The sequence below is a fragment of the Buteo buteo genome, chromosome 2 (assembly GCF_964188355.1).
Source record: "Buteo buteo chromosome 2, bButBut1.hap1.1, whole genome shotgun sequence".
NCBI lineage: Eukaryota > Metazoa > Chordata > Aves > Accipitriformes > Accipitridae > Buteo > Buteo buteo.
Window position 1 is genome coordinate 41,079,725 of NC_134172.1, and position 18,950 is coordinate 41,098,674.

Below are 18,950 nucleotides of genomic sequence, written 5' to 3' on the forward strand. Positions count from 1 at the left end.
CTCTTTCTAGATACCTGGTAGGGGACTATGGGCCAAAAAATTAAATGTTGGAGCACCAAAGTTTTTGGAGTGCCAGAATCCTCTACAGGATTAAGCCATAACCCATATAAATCAGCATCTGTTTATTCATAAAAGACGGTTTCATATTAACACCAGTACTTAGTATCTGCTGGTAACTGTTCTCTCAGTAGGGTTTCTGGTCCATTTTTATTTTGTGTCACAAAGGACAGCACAGGAAACTGTTGGATTGCATATTATTTGTAATGAAAATTCTCACTGTAAGTGATTCCCATTAGAAGCTGTAATGGCTAGCATGGCTAGACACTTATATTGGTTTGAGTCCTGTGGGATACAAAGTTAGAATTATATTTTTATGGAATTTAACTAAACTAAAATGAAAATACATACTAAAATTTTGACCTTTTTTAGGAAAAGGGTAATGATGTTCAAAGATGCTTATTCCTCCTCTAAAAGTCATTTCATTTTACCTACTTGCAAACTTCCAAAATCAGGGGCTACTATATTCCTCAAAAAAAGGTAACAACATGACGGCAGTCCAGTGCACCGATTTCCCCTGCCATGGCATATCTAACTGCTTTTGCCACGTATAGGATGTATGGGCACAGTTCAGACAGTCTGTCCCATGCATGTTTCCTTCCCCAAACCTGCTTGATACAACTGAAGAGGAGGTTACAAAGCTGCCCTGGAACACTTCCACTTGTGATCTGCATCCTACAATATGGAATATTCTAAATATCATGGGCTTTCCCTAGCTAACAAGCTGGTTATTCTGGCTATGCATGAAGATACAGATTTGGGTCTTAATTAACATCTGTAGTTTAATCAAACCATTTATGATCCTGAGAAATCTGAACTGTAGACTTTCTGGTTTTTCTGATGACAGACAAATACCATAAAGAAAAAGGAACTAAAATAATGATTTAGTACATAAAGCCTTTGCACCAGCTATTGCTGAGGTAACTTTTGTGGAAAACTGTTAATGCTGAAGATCATATTTTTCAGTGTCTGACAAAGATTTTAAAGATAATAGGCATGAGAATAATACATTAGGGACCTCACAAATTTTTTGGCGTTTAAGTTTAAACAACATTCTATTTAATTTTACAGGGACTAACTCTCCTGCAGTGACAATGCTGTAAATCTCCAGCTAGGCCCAGTTTTTTATTATAAAAGACGTTGGCCCAAAAGAGAAAATCTGGAATAAATTGCCATGAAAGTGGATTGGCCTGTTTAGTCTGGTGACCTAGTGAAACAGTCCAGGACTTTATAATCTTCAATGCAGACAGGTCTTCATTGTTGAAGGAAGCAGGAAGTGTAAAGAGGGCTGTAATTGCATATTCTTTAATAAGAAATATAATTGTTGCTTTCTGCAAACAGAACTCAGACAGATTTTAATAGTGTGCACACATTGAAAAGCCTGTGAAACACACCCTTCTACCCTAATTTGTTCATATACATTGATATATTCTAATGTATTTACAGCCTCTACAAATGTAGTCCATGTCGAACATTTCTGATGTGCAGGTTCCTTACTCTTTTTTTCCTTTTAGATTGACTATCTTATAGAGAAATACAATGGAGCAAGATTCAGTAAGAGAAAAAAAGGTCCAGTAGATGTGGGGGTTTTGATACTTTGAAGTTTCTGTCTTAAAATAAGTGTTTATCATTGCCATGATTATAGTGGTCAATCTTTGCTGCAATGTCAGGGCCATACCATCTTTCATATTCATTGAAATACTTCCAGTTGTGCAGCATGTTTTAAAAAAAAACCCCAAACCAGTATTGTATTTTGTTTCAGGTAACTTCAAATTAGGAAAGTACATCTGTGAAGTGGTATAATTTTCTTTGCTGAATTTGAAGAGATCACATCTTATGTTAAACTAACATCATATAAATCTTGGTCAATATGAGGAAAAGTGCTGTTGTGCAAAGCCTATAGTAACTACTGAATATGAAGTTCAGCAAAAGCAGACATGAGCTTCCTCTAACACAGCTTTACCTTTGGTGGCTTAAATTCAGTTCTTTTTTCTTCATGTTCTATACTCTTGCTCTAGTCATTACAAAACAAATGGTCTTAACTGGCATTAGTTGTATGGCTTCTCATGAACCATGGTAACAGGCTTGAGATTTATGAACGATTGTTTAGTTCCCATCAAACTCCCTCAATCTGTAGATCTAAGCAAAATCATGCCATATGTTGGAAATGAGTTCAGTAGTGACTGTCCTTCAGCAGCTGTGCTAAATTTGTATTGTTCTGCAGCACCATTGACAGCTTTTTTTCAGGACAGTCGAGATCACAGATATATATTAAATTATTTTAATTTCCATTGAGTATCATATTTTAAAAGCCTTGAATTCTTCTTTCTGTGAAATGTGAAGTTAGGAAAACATTAGCTTTTCATCCCAGGAGACTCATGCCTTCAGTTTATTTGTAGAAAAGATACACCATGGATAGTGGACTTGTAGGATTCTCCATGATGACCTGACTAGAATAATAATCAGCTCAAAAATGTTAAAGGTTTCAGACTTTGTACCCATAAAGCTCATGTATTTTTTTCTTTTACTAAAAAAAAAAAAAAAAAAAAAAAAGCAGCTGCATTCTTTTGTAAATCTGACATTGGCTTTAGAATATAAACTCTCATCTGATAGTAACTGTTGTGTGTTCATCAGCTCCTTTTATATCCTCCACTAATCAGTCACCCCCTGATAAAGGCTTCCATTGCTCAGGTGACCTATGTGTGAAGTATCCCACTTTAGTCCCCGAGGGGTAGTCAATATCATCTATCTGATCAAGGAAGAGTAGGACAGTCTGCAGTATCTACTGATGATATTTACACAACTGAGGTTTAGAAAGAGATTTTATTAAAAAGGATATCTGCAGAAAGAAGAGAAGGACCACTACTGTTTGTCATAGTTCATATGATTTGTCTTTTTTAAAACTGCGCGTCGAGGTAAGTTGTATCCGTGCAAGCAAGAAAATGAAATCGTGGTTTGCTACTGCTTGACAATATTCATGCAGTGAGTCAAGTCAACAATACTGAGGTTGAGAAGAACACAAACCAAGGAGGTTGTCCATGCAAATGATACATCCTGGTTGCTTCCTCATGAACTCTTCCATGAAATCTTGCTGCACCCATCTTGATTGCATATGCTAATCCTGGCTTCTTAATTGACTCATAACAGATTTATCTGGATTTCCAACTTCCTCTTCTCTTTAGAATGTTAATTAAAAGAAAAGCGATTACACTTAAGATATTCATGACAATAACAGAGTTTTCTGCTAGAGGTGTTCAGAGCCAAATTTTGCTTTTATTTATAAGGGACTATTTAAAATCAATGAGCTCAAGTCTGTTTTGTGCTAGGGACCTTTGGATACGCACAGAGCAAAAAACGGCCTTAGCAGGAATGCAAGACAGTTCATATAGTATATTTTCTAAATTTTACCTCATACAGTAAAATTGAGGAAAAGCCCCCAGCTTTTAGAATAAAACATATATAACAAGTCAAAAGCCAGTTTGTTTGGATGAAAATGAGCCCAGAAGTGCTCATGCAGACTTGTGTATTCTCCCTTTCTTCCCCTAAATCAGTCACTGTCACTATGAGGCCTGCAGAAGTAGGAAAAGGAGGGCTTTGATATTCTCCGTATGGAATACGGAGATTTTGAGTCATGTCTCTAGGATAAACAGATAATTGTCCTTTCTTATTTCTTAAACCAGATGAGGAGCTTGTTTATTTTTACTCAGGATTTAGGAACTCCTTAAATAATAGTTATGTTTTTTGTCATATGGACAAAATGAGATTTGATTAAAGAAGGAGAAGTAGAATGAAAATGCTGTTTCTTCTTTTTTAAAAACTTCATTCCTATTGTGGACTTGTATTGGGCTTTTTTTCGTGTGTTTTTTTTTTGTTTTTGTTTCTTCTTAGCAAGGCACTTTGTAGTCATAGTCTTGCTTGGTACCCCACCATATTGTTGTTGGTGATTTGGGTTTTTTTTATATTCAGTAGATTAAATCATACTATCCTATTTGGGATCTTCCCACCATTACAGCTTTTGCCACCCATAACCTTATTTTATGATCAAAGGGGAAATAAAGGGAAAGCAGTAATGTTAATAGGCTTTCCCATGCAGTCTCTCTGGGAATGGTCTTTTTATAAGTGTCTTGAACTTGACCTCTTCAGAAGGCCCAAAGGTCCAACACACATTTTTAAAGTTGCATTTAAATTTTAATATTTTTATTCTGTGAAGCCATTTAAAACCTGGCCCTCAAAACACAAAGCATAAATCTTTCAGGACAGTCATACAGTAAAATTGATGTGTGCGGAAGAGAAGTTCCGGAAAACCCCTAAAGCTCTGTTGCTTTGCTTTTCATGTTGTTTTATAGATACGTTCCCTACAACACTACCAAATAATCAAACAAAATCCAATGAATAATATTGTGATTTCATCACTCTGGCATTTGAACTTGCAAATACAATTTAGCAATGAATTAGGAGAGGAAAAGTTTTGCATTGCCCCACCCTCATTATAAAAATGTTCTTCAGAGCCAAACATTTGAGGCATTAGAAAGATTTACAGTAATAATATAAGTAGCTGTAATGAACTTGGGAACAAGGGAGTCTTGTAAGAGATTCTCAGAATGAGAGAGAGGTTTTGTAAGCAATTCTATCAACACTAAATAAATATTTAGGAAGTTTGTCTTCTCTTAGTGAGTCTGTATAATAATTGTAGTGCTAATAGGAAGTATATGATTTGGATATGAGAAGATATGTATCTCTGAGTCCATACAACTTGTTTGTGTGGGTGAGTCTAGTTCTCATTAAAGGTACTGGTTTGACTGTCCTGATTGCTGCAGTCTTCTTTCCATGAAAATAAGTCAGCTTTGTCACCAGCTGTGCAAGGTTTGCAGCCTTCCCTCAGTTCGTCTGAGGACAAGCTCTTCTGTCTGCGATCTCTTTTTTTGGGATGGTCAACAAGGCAGCCAGATGTGACAGGTCAATTTGATAATATACTTGGAAAGGAAAAGAACATGTGTTAAATGACTGAACTTCACCCGTAGGTGGGGGTCACACCGTTGCTCATCATCCTAATGTCAGTGTCCACTCCTCAAGCTTGGTAACACACACAGTTCCTGTTTAATTTTCCTTTCGTTACTTGTGCAACTTTCCTCGCTCCAATTCCTAAATCCAAATCTCTGACCATACCAGTAAACAGAGCAAACTGGGGAACAAGGTACGAGGGAGGTAGGCAGGAGTGGTTACCGGACACCTCTGGCCTCTCTGCCCCAACCCCCCCAGTTCAGTGTCCCCATGCGCAGGGAGTGGCTGGGATGGAGCGTGACCTCTTCTGCCTGACACTCGCCCTGGCTTCCCGTGTGCAAGGCTGAGCCGAGGATGTGGGCACAGAAACAGGGAATCCCGTTGAAATTACTGGAAAAAAACCCTCTCATTAACTTAATGAGATTTGGAACATTGCAAGGGAACTCCAGCTGGAACCAGATCTGAACCCGAGCGCGAAACATTCCTGAATATACTACCACAAACTTGTTTCAAGGAGAATATGTGCTCAGACATACAAATAGCTAGATTCTGATCTCGGTAACGCCAGCCTGAGTCTCTTGACTCATACAAACTGCACTCAGAGGACTAGCCCTGAAGACTATAAAATGAAGATGAACACATGCCACAGGAGACTGCAAAAGGAGGGTGGAGCTATGAAGATTTAGCCACACACCTTGCTGGAACACCTTAAGACAGGTAGACCTGGCAGCAGTTGGCTGAGACGGGACTTTCATGCTGCATAATCACTACTTTCCATAATTAAGAGCAGAGTCTGACTAGGTTCACGCTTCATTGTGCTGTAGTCTAGCTACGCTCAGATCCTCAATACCAGACTTCTTGCCCAGCTCTCTAACAAACACACTTCTCTTTCCTTTCTTTAAGAGAAGTAACTGAGCTGCCATGATTGTTGGGCTTCTCGGGGGGAAGAGGACCGCCTTGTGAATATCAAGAAGATAGATGGAGGAGAGAAGAAACAGATTCTCCCTTCAGCTTAATGAGATAAGGCAGCAGGCTGGGCTCAAAATAGGCAGAGGAAGTGCTGAATGACCCAAGTGATGACAGGCTTGGTGGCATTCTTCTGCGTGTATAGAAGACACTTGTTTTGTCCATATGTCTCCATACTGTAGCTGAGAAACTACTGTAGTGTTCTCCTGGAGTGATATTCAGACTGCAAGTTTAGGCTGAAGGGGAAAGCCAGTCTGTTTCCATTTAGTTTATAAACTTTTGAAAAATGTCAGTAGAGTAAAGATCTCTATGTTAGCTAGTCTGTATTCTTTTCCATCTGTGGAAGTACTAAAAGTTCTCACTTTGATCAAAGTTAATGTGAGTTTTCCTGGAATAAGAATTGGCCCTTGATAGAGCGTTGACTTGTCACCTATTTAAAAGTGTTTTCATTATTTTCTGATTACTTACCTAGCATTGCCAAATATAACTTTTCTTTATTAAGTAATTTAATACTCAGAGCTCACAGAAAAATTAACATGTCATCCATCTCCTTCATTTTAACTGATTCAAAGCAAACTCCATTTCTTAAAGTAGATTCTTTTTTTTCACATTGCACATCTGAACTTGTGGTGAAAGACTAATACAAAATAAATAAAAACTTTCTTTTTTGAAACTTTTGAACAAGTTAAAACACATCCAAAACTCTATTCGCAGTAATTGATACTAATTAAAATGCTGAAGCTGCATTAACAAGAAATGAAAAGGAGTATTTTGGGTCTTATCTTTTGCAACGTGAATGTTTTTCATGCTCAGCTTTTCATAAATGCAGAATTATTATACCTTGTATTATTTCCATGGAAAATGCTATTGCTGTTTGGCATTTTATGGGGTGTGGTTTATAATTTTATTAACACCATCTGTTGTTTAAAAGATAATATAGAATGTTTAAAAATTACCAAAAATGCTGGTGTACACAGAATCAGGAGCAACATTTGCAGTTTGCTCTTTGCCTGGCAATTTATCTGCACATAAAGCTGATTCATGTTGAAAACAGTTGAATTTAACTCCTTATGGTTCATGTGATGCTTTAAATATCTGCACTGGACTATGCAATAAACACTATTAATAATCATGAACACATTCTGTATCTGAAACAGCCTTTGCTGCCAGATCTCCTTAAAAATGCTAAAGGGTAAGGAGGGAAATGAAAGGCCATATTATGAAAGGACTAAGGACCCTAAGGATCACCTTCAAACAGAATTACATGTCTTTAAAAGGGAAAGGCGGGCCAGCAAGATGAATGAGGAATGGATTTGTTTGCGTGACTTATGTTTCTGCTAGAAACACTTAGACACATCTAAAGGCAAAAAAGAGTTTTTAATTACTGAACAAACCTTTTTTCCTGAAGCTGAATGGAAACAGCATCATGGGCAGGTGGTTTTACACATTTCACTCCACCCACAGCCTGAGAGCAGAGCCAGTTAAAATACAAAGGCAGGAGAGGTCATAAATACAGGAGGTAAGGGATGCTTGAGTGAACTTGGAGAAAGATCACTGAAAAAAGACCAGGAGAGATGCCTGCGGTTGGCCTGCATCTTGGCCAGGTGGAGAGCTATTTCAGCTTTGCTTAACAGTCAAACCATCATGGCCGCCTCTGATCTTTGTCTATTACCTAACTGCTTAAAATAAATAGCCAGCTACATTTAGAGAGAAAGGAGAGACAAAACACTGTTAGATAAGAGTTTGCCAGTCACGATTTGACTCTTCTGGATTTATGGGGCAGAGACAATTGCCCTCTTTTGTTAGAGATGTACAAAACTGAAGATACTTTCCAGCATGATCCCACAAAATAAAATCTGTAACATTTTGGCTTCCAGCTACATATTTCCTATCTGAAGAATATGCTGAGGAGGACAAGTCCCCTGTTACCAATGAACAGAAAAGCCATGTCAAGGAAAGGCCTATCAGCCTGTTACTGGCTGCCCACACAAATATTTTGGACTGAGAAAAACTGCACTTCAGACTAATAAGAATCCAGGTGACAGACATTTTATTTAACGCAATACCATAACTTTGTCTATAAGGAAAAATGGCCTAACACAGCTATTCCGGGGGGGGGGAATGTTGTGGCTATTCTCATACAGTATTCATCATAGTCTGGGGTAAAAAACCCAAACTCCAAACAAACAGACAAAAAGTCCATGGGTGTATGCACTTTATCTTGGAATTAGGCTGATTTTTATTCTAGAATAATTATTCCACTCACAATGCAGAGTAATTATTCCCAAATAAAGTCTTTTTTTTATTGCAATGAAGTGTCCACAGGGAGCTATCACAGAGTAGTTATCCCAGAATTGCTATGCTGCTTAACTTCCCCCATGTAGACAAGCCTTAAGAAATCATATCCAAAAGAAGATCGAGGAGAAAAAAAAAAAAAGTGTCTGTGCATGTGTTACAGCATAAAGTGTGAGAGCTAAAAGTTATACATTGTAATGTAGATGCTGTAAACCACACATTTATCCCAGGAAGGTACACCATAATAGCAGCAGAAAAGGCTTTTGTGGAAACATGTAATAAGAATTCACGCCTTTTCATTTAAAAGTTACTTTCAAATATTTCAGATTGAGCTTTTGTCTTTATTCAATGCAGATGGACTGTTTTCTAAGCAATTTTATGATATTCCCTCTCTGGATCTGCTGGGAAGCTGTGATTAACAGCGATGTTCAGTCTTTTGGAATACGGTAGCCCCGGTACGGTGCTGGGTCATAACTCCTTAAATGAGCTGAAATGCTCAACCTTTGGTGTGTGCCTCAACAACAAATTAAACTCAAGGGTGAGAATGAGGAATGTTTTATTAGCTGAGCTGGTACACCTCCTATTATATTAATACTTTACTGAGATACATGGTGCAGTCCACCCTCTCTCTTGCTTCAGGCTGAGTGATGTATAGTTATAACTGTGTTCATTATATTTAAGTCATGTTTTCACACTCTTTGAACTTGTAAAAAAGCCCACAGAAACTATGTATAAGTCAAAGGACTCCTGGAATTTGTGGTCCTGGGCAGGAGTTTGACTACACTGCCACTTTATGTCACTCTCAAGGTTTCCTTAACTATGGGTGACCCAGACAGGACCATCTCCTCTGACTCCTGTCATATCTTTATGAGAGAGGTATCCTTACAGTATCCCTGGAGTGTCTCAATCTCATCCCTGGGGCATACCGTGTGACGTGCTGTTGGATTTGTCCCCACTTCCACAGTTGCTGTGGTATCCCTGGCAAAGCCCTTCTGACGCTTGGTCCCACACGTGGGTCCCGCCGATATGCACACGTGTTGCAGTATGCAGCCACTCGTGCAGTTGGAGAAGGCAGGGAGGAGGAACATAATGTTCAAGCATGAGGTAGAAAGTGCTAGTTCTGTTGGGAGCATCACAACGGGCTGATGAGGTACCGTATCTACCAGCCAAGGCCCCTCGACAGGCACCGGTGTTAACTCCGTGCCTGGTGCGCAGCACCTGGCTGGTGAGAGCTGCCGCTGCCGAGCCCAGGTCCGATGTTTCTCAGCTGCTCGGTGTCCATATCACAAGCCAAACGATGCTGCAGTGGCCTCCCAGGCAAGGAACGACCAACCCTGTAACTTTGGGATAGGTGGAGGAGCACCGCTATGTTTTTGTTTGCTTTTTCTTTTTTTTGCCTGGAGCAGGCAGGTCGCCCATCCCAGGGCAAAGGCTGGTGGGCACCGTCTCCTGGAAGGTCACCAGGTAGCCCTCCCCGGATCGGGGGAGAGCAGCTTGTCGTTTGCAAACCCACCAGCCTTCCAAATCCAAGCAACTGCGGGGGACGGGGGGAGAGGGAGCTCTGTAAGGTCTCTGCCAAGCCTTGCCGTGACCTTAGGTGCTGCCTCAGTGGACACGGCTCCGGCAAGGGGAAAGCCATGTGCAGTGCCATCTGGGCCCACGCTGGCGAGGTGACCCTCCCTCCGGCGCTCCGGCTGCGGACACCTGTGCCTGTCTGCCTCCAGAGCCCCAGCCCCTGCTCCTCTCTCAGATCTCTCCCCGGGAACAGCTCAGGCATCTCCCTCCATCTCTCCTCTCCGTGGACAACAGTGAGGAGCTGCTGGGTCTCCACCCCAGCTAGTCCAGGGCTCAGCAACACGCACGGTCAGGATGTGGATCCCTGCGGTCCCTGTACCAGGACAGAGGAGATGTCAGTGCAACCTCCGCGGAGCCTCGCTCGCCCCTGCAGCCACACCGTAGGTGTCCGCACCACTGGGGACTGGCTTGTCTCCTGCCACCACAGGCTCTTACAGCTCTCCACTGCTGCCCCAGAAAAGTCGTGGGGTGGGGGGGTGGGATTTTGCCTTAACATGCCTTTGATTTCAGTGAGTTTGAGAGGACCCCTCGGCAAGTAGGAAAAAATAATATCCTAATAACCAGTATTGAGAAGAATCTCTCAAACCCTGTAGGGATAATTTCCTCAATATATGAACAATCTTCCTAATTTCTTGTTTGGGGAAACGCGGAAAAAAATCACACACCAAAAACCAGGGTTGGGAGGGGCTGTTTGTTTTTGTGAGTCTTCTAGCTCTTGTTGTGTTTTCATCTTGCTCAGCAGGACTGCCAGGCCCTTCCCTTCACATTCTGATACTTCTTTGTGATCTGGATGCAAACATTAATTGCAGAAGTGTTTGAATTTTTTGAAAACATGTTACTGAATTTTTTTTTTAAAGGATTGTCAGTAATGTTTGGGTTCAAATGTGAGAGTTGGCTGATGAATCCCATGCTGGAGTGATATTATTCCTACTTTTTTGGCACCAGATACTTGTTCCTATTGCTTTCAACTGTTTTCAGTCAGGAAAATAAAATATTTGTGCTGATTCAGATAATCAGCCTGTTCTTGCACACTTTCTTAACAGTGATATTGCTGAGGGTAATCTTTTTACCCTTTCAAGCACCACAAGAGGATGTCACAGTTAATGCCTTTGCAATAAATGGGGCTATCTGTCCACAAACCGTTGAGGAATTCCCATACTGGCTTGCACTTATTTTATGTTTTTCATAGTTTTTCTTCCTGCAATCCTGATTGTTAAAACTAGGAAAATGAGCTATGCTACAATCCAGGATAATTACTGTGTTTTAACACATTTTAAGTCAGAGTAGTGCTGTTTAAAACCATGTCAGCAGGTCGCACACTGATGGGGATATAACTCACCTTTTTACCCTGTAACACCTGTATTACTGCCCACTCAAACTCTTCTCTGTCATGTCCTGTATACCTCACCTAATTGTGAGGAGCCTGCCGTCAGTCCATCAACTGTCGTGACAGTAACAGTAAGAATGTTAATTATTTAGCCATGATTTCCCTTGCCTTGTTTTCCCTTAACTTTAGAGTTTCTCTGCCACATCTTTCCAAAGCTAAAACCTGGGAAAAAAAATCAAATAAATGCTTTTCTTTGTTTTAAAGCTTGTTTCTTTTTGTTCTGCCATAGGTAAGGGAAGTATATAATTCTGACATCTGAGAAGTCTGGGTAGCGCACAGACCTGTGACATAATACCTGCTGTTTTACCTTGCATGACTGAAGGAAAGGTCTTTTCCTTCCAGCATTTTCCCTTCATTTCTGTAGGGGGCTCATTTTGTGAATGGGACTTCTGTTGGGAATCACATCCCCAACATTCATTTGCAGAGATGTGCAAAGCAATCAGCCTGACATCTCTGCCTCTCCTGTTGCATCAAGGGGACTGGGGCTGGTGTATATGCAATGATCTTGGCCTCCCAAAGAGCAATATGAGGACTGCAACTGAGACTATATTATTTTATTTTTTTCTTTCAGAGAACCTTGTTGCTCTGAGTCCTGTTTTGATCCTGAGATGAAACAGGCTAAGCAAACTTAGCCTGCTCTTTCAAAAAGTGGGGAATGACTGGAGTGAAATAGGTGGGCAGGAATCCCGTGGTGATGGGCCTCACACTATTCATGTCAGTTCTTAAGTTCTCCTTGTCACTTCATTTAAAAAAACCAAAAAACAACCTTAATTAGACTCTGATGTTTTCCCAAAACAGTGTGTTGCCATGTAAATCTACTGGCCCAATGACAGTTACACAAGCCGCCTATGCAACATAATTGTGTGGAGACACCACAGTCCCTATGGACTGTCAGCCACAGACCTAAAAATGGGATTAACCCTGGCATGGCATCTTGTGTACAAGAAAGTATATTTGTTTTGGTGGAATGTCCGTGACCCCCTTTATTCCTTATTACTCTTGATGTTTCACCTCCTGATACCGAGGTGTATCAGAGTATAAAAATAAGTCTCTTTTGTGTACTGGATATAAACAGGATCGATTTAAATGTGCCATTTCACTCTCACAGACCCAGCAAAAAGTCCCTTAAGGTTTAAGTTTATCAAGTGTGTGAACTTTACCCAAGACCCATGGTGCTGACATCTCTGTATGATTCATAAAGAAACGTTCTGTTTACACATCAGCATGAGCCTCAAGAAGTAGAGTTTAGACGTGGCTTGAAATATAGGACAGAAATTGAATGTAATAATGAAAAGCATTTGATTTTCCCATAAAAGTAGCAGATACAAGGTCAGCAAGTGAAACATGAATATGCCTATTACTATCAGTGCTTCAGTCAGACTCCCAATCCAAGGCTTTTGTTCAGAAGCTTGTGACTCATCTATAAATATTTACCAAGGTGGCAAAATTGGCAGCAGGGACCTTGTACTTAAAAGAGGAGGTTTTTCTAAACAAACATTTTATCAGAAGAATAGATGTTCCATCTTGAAGTTTTGTGGAAAGATGTAGGAAATTTCTGCTCGGAGGTGGAGTATCCTAATGCAGAACATCCATAGGACTGCAAACAACAAATGCAGAAATGGACAGTTTTGCATTTAACCTTTAATTATTTTTTTTTAAACCAAACCAGGGTCAAAACAGATTTCAAAGAAGAAAATAACCAGCTTTCAAATACTTAAGATTAATTAAAGCATAATTCTACTGTATTTTCAGGAAAAAATATATGTGTTATAATAAATCTCAGAAGCATTATTTCACTTGGAAACACATTTGAAAGAACTGCATGTTCTCAGAAGTGTAGTCACGTTAGAAGTAGTTCATTAAAATGGTTCTAACTTTTTGAAGCGTGTTAAGCCTGCAGTATCTATTCATGTGAGGTAAAATTGCAGACTGAAAAACTTGTAGATGTCTGATAGTACAGAAGTTACTGTTGTTGTAAATCAGTCTTTTCTGTGGTTAAATGATAGGGTGGAGAAGGGTGAGGGTGAAGCCAGTAACTATCTTTCCTCTCCATCTAATTTGAGGGAACATTAAAAGATGAATGAGAAAAGGATTTTCTTAATTTTACAGCAGCTCCACACCTCTCTGAGTTCAGCTGCTTTTTTTTTTTTTTTTTCTTTTTTTTAACTTTCTGGTAAAATGGACCTCCATTGATATAAAGCAATGTGTGAGACACTGCCTTCTCAGAGGCAGCGTGCTCCTAGACTGAAGAAACAGGATTTCCAAGCTGTGTCAGATGCTGTTTGGGAACAGAATCCTGCCTCTCTCTGCTCTGCCCCCCATATGTCGGCTGCTCATGTTGTAGGACACTAATGAACCCTGATGGACCTTAATGATAAGGAAGTTCTGCTCAAACCAAAGGTATACAAGAGGCAACACCACTTCTCTCCACAGCAGGACAACAATCAGAGTTGATGTGCAAATGGCCACTGGCAGATGCTTGTTAAAGATCGATGACTTTTCCCTTTTTTTTTTTTACCTTTTCTCATGGTTTTTGTTCCTTTTTTTTTTTTTTTTTTTTGCCAGTCTTTGGTGACTTTCTAATTTAGATGAAAAAATGTAAATAGGAAATGAATCTTTTAACTGTAGGGCTGCATGTCCACAATCCTCACTTTCAAAGAACAGCACATGGCCAACATCTCTGAATCTCAAAATGATTTTATTTAGGTGTCTCTTTTTGGGAAGCTGTAAGACAATTATCTGATTTACCATGATCTGTGAAATTCCATCCAGGAACCGCCTAAACTTTTAGTTTCTTTTTTTTTCTCCACCACTGTATATTTATAATTCAACTGCTGTGGAGCATTTGGTGAAATAGTAAGATCATATTTACATTCCAGCAGTGATATGCGGCCTCAGTCAAGGATCAGGGCTGGATGATGGTTTTCTTGCAAGCTGTTTTGTTTTTGTTAAATTAATAGGAAAAAGATCATTCTGACCCAGCAAGTTTATAATCAAAGCCTACAACAGGATACAACAAGGGGCTGAGGCAGATGAATAGACAGTAAACATGTCAAGAAGAAGAGGAGGAGGAGGAGGAGAAAAGCATATTTTTTCCATAAGAAATAGTAATTTCCACTCTTTACCTGTTTGGTCACTGTTTCTTCTGGGATATAGATTCCAGGAAAGATTATTTGCAAGTGAATGAGTCCTCCATCCTGCAAACACCTGTACAGGTGACTAAATCCACACACTTTCTTTAGAGGATTGAGGCTTCAGGGTTTTACAGTTTTGTAACCTCAGCCTCAAGTTTGATTCTGTTTTTTGATTACCTTCTTGTCTAGTGTCATAGTGACAAAATGGCAATCAGGCGCTTCTGCTTTTATATTTACAGTAACTTTGAGTGATCATATGGGGACTCACACAGGAAAGCTTAACTTACTTTGAACCTCCTACCCTTTCCTCATGTATGGCTTAAAATAAGTAGGCACAGTTATCAAACTCTTGTCAGGACTTGTAACTTGTCTGCAATAACAAGGTTAACCAGCAATAGCACTCTATGCTCTGTGGTTGCATGCCAGTAAAACACTGACAAATTGAAAACTGTAATGAGAATAAACACATTATGAATATACCAAGCACATTGACACTTTTACATTAGCAACTGCGGTCATGGTAAGTTGCCTTGTCCTAACCAACCCCTGCCTTTTGAAATAGGGCCCCATTTTAAACTTATCATGTGCTCTAAAACAGTGGTAATAAACGTGTCCCATGTGCCATAACCCTAGGATTTCAAGACGTGGTTTAAAATGATTTGTCTGCTTGGCGTATTCCTACTTCCCCCAGTAAACAAGATTGAAAGTTAATAACAAGAATGCTTTCATATATGAAAACATAAATTGTCATGGAGCTGAATAGAGTTCTAATTTATAGGCAATCAGAATCTTCAAGCAATAATTGTTCTATTATTTTTTGTTTGGATTTCTTCTAGTATTTTTATTTTTTTTCCTGCAGATACGATTTGGCATGTGTTGATTAATAAAACATTCACTGAAAATCATTTTCCAGCAATGAATTCTCCTAAAATGAGCCCAGTGATGTTCTGCAAATTACGTAGAGGATTCTACGGACAGAAGAGTGTGACTTCCTGGTTTGGCATACAGCACGTATACATGCGGTAAGGATGTGAAAGGGTGGGTGACTACACCAGGGCTGGCAGCTCTAGGTCTGAATTCGGCTCTTTGCATGTAAAAGCGGAGTGAACAGGGTTGTCCGATTCCCCTCCGCCGCACGCATTGTTTCAGAGCGTGGCGCAGCGCAGCGGCAGGCAGTCGGTGCGGTGGGCAGCCCTGGCACGGAGAAGCACAGCTCTCAGCAAGCAGGTGTGTCGCAGTCAGGAGCGAGCTACATTGGCAGTGCGGTGCGGGGAAGTTTGTGCAGCGATTGCCAGCACTGGCTGGAGCAGTCATTATCTTTCCGCTTTGCGGGAGCCTTCTCGATGTCTGTTTAATTTCCCCCTCCTTCCTACCCCTCCAACAGGTGAGGCTTGGCTGGTGCCCGTAGGGGATATGTCACGCGGGAGAGGGGTGGCAGGGGAGGAAGGAAACTTCAGACCCTAGAGTAATTCGGGTAACCCAGGATGCTGCTGCCAGTGGCTGGAAATGAAAGCAAGTGCTTTTGAGCCTCCAAAGCTCTTCGTGTTGTGGAGGATCTGCTCCCAGCCGAGCCCTGGCATCCGTGCAGGACCCGACAGGCTGCCTTGTGGGTGTCCTAGGCAGCCTGAGACCTACGGCACTAGCCTTTGTTGTCACTCAGATTTGGGGAGCAGGATGTCAAAAAGGCAGAGGAAGGAGGTGGGGCCATAGACCTATTATCCCTCCTTATCAGCCCATGGAGTGGGGCCAGTACCTGAGGGAACAGCGTGGAGCATGATTGCTCACCTCCCATGGAGAGAGGGTGCATGCCTTGAGACTGTAGCTGGGTGGTTTTACTATCCTGCCAAAAATTCAGAAATTTCCCTCTTTGTATCAGGATGAAACAAGTGTTCTAAGGTGAGTCTGGAGAAGCCAGTAACCTAGAGGTTATTAGGACACTCACATGGAAGATGGAGACCCATGCTGCAAGCCCTCCTTTTGCTTCACTCAAATTGGACATTTGAACCTGCCAGAGGCTACGTACAACAGATGTCCCTTTTTCACCATCCTAGCATTTTTTCAAGGGTGGGATTTTCCCCACCTCTCTGCACAAATCTCTCCTCCACCCTGTGTGAATCGTTTAGGCAGTCAGAGAGAGAGGCCAAGCAGAAGAGGTGAGAGACACCAACCTGGATTAAGACAGCCTGAAGCTGCAAGCTTCAGCATTAGGCAAAGTTTTGTCCTTGCCTCACTTCAGTAAAGTTTCCTCCTGGGGAAGGACAGGTGACAGCAGAGGGAAGAGGACCGCACCATTCCCCAGCAGTAGACTCAATCCCATCTTAGTCCTGATGGCAGGGGTGACAGGTCACTAACATTGAGGAGAGGATGTGCATTTGCAAGGGTGAACGGGCAAGGCCGCCTGCCTCTGTAAATGCTTTCTGAGGGCTGTAATCATGTTGTCTAACTTCAGCGCCCTGAACTAACCGATGCAGATGCCTACATCTTCCTGTGGGCTATACAGAGAAATTAGGCTCTCAGATCGGTTGCCTGAACGTAGGAGTCTAGCACCATTTGGGATATGCTCGTGTCACCTGCCTGGCCTGCAGCTGCTGCAGCAGAAGGGCACAGATCTCCTCTAGCGCCTGTGTTGTACTTGTCAGCCTTGGGCTGGTATCTTGGCCACCCTAAATTATTCCAAGCACTTGATGCTTAATTCTGAACAAAGTAATTGAATCCTGGGCTCCCACTTTTAATTACCTTGAATTGCAACTGGTCTAGATGCCTGTAGTAAAGCATGCCTATATAGGTGGTATGACAACCTCCTCTCTCCGCGGCGTCTGAGCAGATCAGCTGGGAGCCCTTATCTTGCAGTCCTAGCACCTTTGGGAAGAGCACAAACTTGGTTTGGAAAGCTCACGCAGGAGCTCTCACCAACGCTGGGCTCTGCTGGCGGAGGTCAGATGGCAGGACTTATACCATGTTTCCATCCAATCTCTTCTCACTCTCCTGTTTTATTTTCTCATCTCTCCCCGGTGATTGATGACTAGCCTCATCTGTGATTCTGGGCTGAAGCTTACATTAATGCAATTTCTTGGATCACCTTCAGATTTGGCTCCTTCAATAGAAATACGGTATTCTCTTCTTCTCCAATCAACAGACTTAAATGCTTTCCATTTCAGTAATTTCCAGATTCGGATGGCATTGAACTGGCTCTTGGAAAATACTAAATAAAACAGTTAAAAGTGTTGAAGTAACAGTATTAGTTTTCTCATTTTGCCTTCCCGAAGTGTTAAATATAGAAACGAAGCTCTAGAATAATTTTCTTTTGAGTGAGCTGAGGTTTGAGCTTTTACCCTAGGAACAACTTTCCTAAGAAGACTGAATTGTTTTAACTACCTGTTCTGTCAGGTCATCTGCCATATTGATGTGTTTGGCACACATCTGATCTTTGTGGCAGCTAAAGAATACCTTTTCAGTGATTCTCTGCTTTTCTACAGCACCGCCCTTGGCTACTCTTAGTAGCCAAGCTAAGGGTAAACCTGTGCTGCAGACAACAACATCGCATGGAGCTGTGCAATAATGAAGAGCTTCATGGAGGTTAATATACTCTGCCAAATAGACTTTGTCTGAACTAGCCAATAGCCACTGTCTCCTATTCAATTTTATGTGATTTAGCCCAAAACCAACTGTCAGTCACAGTAGGGGCTGTGTTACTAAACTATCAGTGCACTGTCAAGCAAAAAATGCTTCAGGTGCATGGCAAAGCGGTACCCACTCAGCACTTTGCTATAATTACATGGATGTAACTAACGAGGGAAAAGGTGTTGTAAATCTTCTTTTTCATCCAGTCTTTCACTGTCCTCTTGTCTTTCTCCAGACTGTAACAATGGCCACAAAAGGCCTGGAACCCAAATTAAAATAACAGGTGTTAAAATTCAAGATTTAAAAAAAATAAAGTCCACCAGTAAACTGAAATGAAAACTGACCCGTTGTAAAGTGTCCATTTATTTGATGTTTCCTTCCCAACATTTCAGATTATATTAGCATTTTGTAAAGATTTTTTGTAAGCATGGATGTGGGAAAGAAATACTGCCAAGGTATCTGCCCCATAGAGCTTAGTAAAACCATGTGCATATTCACGTCAGGAGAAATATACTACCTGGCACCGAGGCAAAGATTTTGCAGATGATACAAGAGCTCTAATCTCAGTTCAAAATTTTTCTTGATTTAAATATTATTTTGTTCGTGTTAGATTAGGTCTTAGAAGTTTATGGCTGAGAACAAGACCCTAATGAATATGCAAAGAGTGAAATGACACTCTAAAGAAAAAGTTATTATTAGAGCTCAGCAATAAATGATTTTCAGATGGCACTAACACTTTCAAAAGTTATATTTCTGTTCCAGAAAAGGATGAACCATCATGATCTTAAACAGTGAAGCATCTTAGTTACTATATTGCATTGTAGATAAGCTCTTCTCTGCTTCTCTTTTACTCTAAGCTCTAGTAGCCTTATAAAATTTCCTGCACTCTAGAAGGGTTCAGTAAATCAGGGCTT

The 18,950-nt window shown here is 40.9% G+C and overlaps 1 protein-coding gene across 1 annotated transcript in view; it reads right to left on the bottom strand.

Annotated features, from left to right (window-relative positions):
* SATB1 (SATB homeobox 1) overlaps nt 1-14,518 on the bottom strand; it is a 115,525-nt gene extending 101,007 nt beyond the window's left edge. Inside the window, exon 1 of the mRNA XM_075051991.1 lies at nt 14,407-14,518. The gene's annotated coding sequence lies outside the window, so the exon portion shown is untranslated. The remainder of the gene's footprint in view (nt 1-14,406) is intronic.
* Between the last annotated feature and the right edge of the window lie 4,432 nt (nt 14,519-18,950).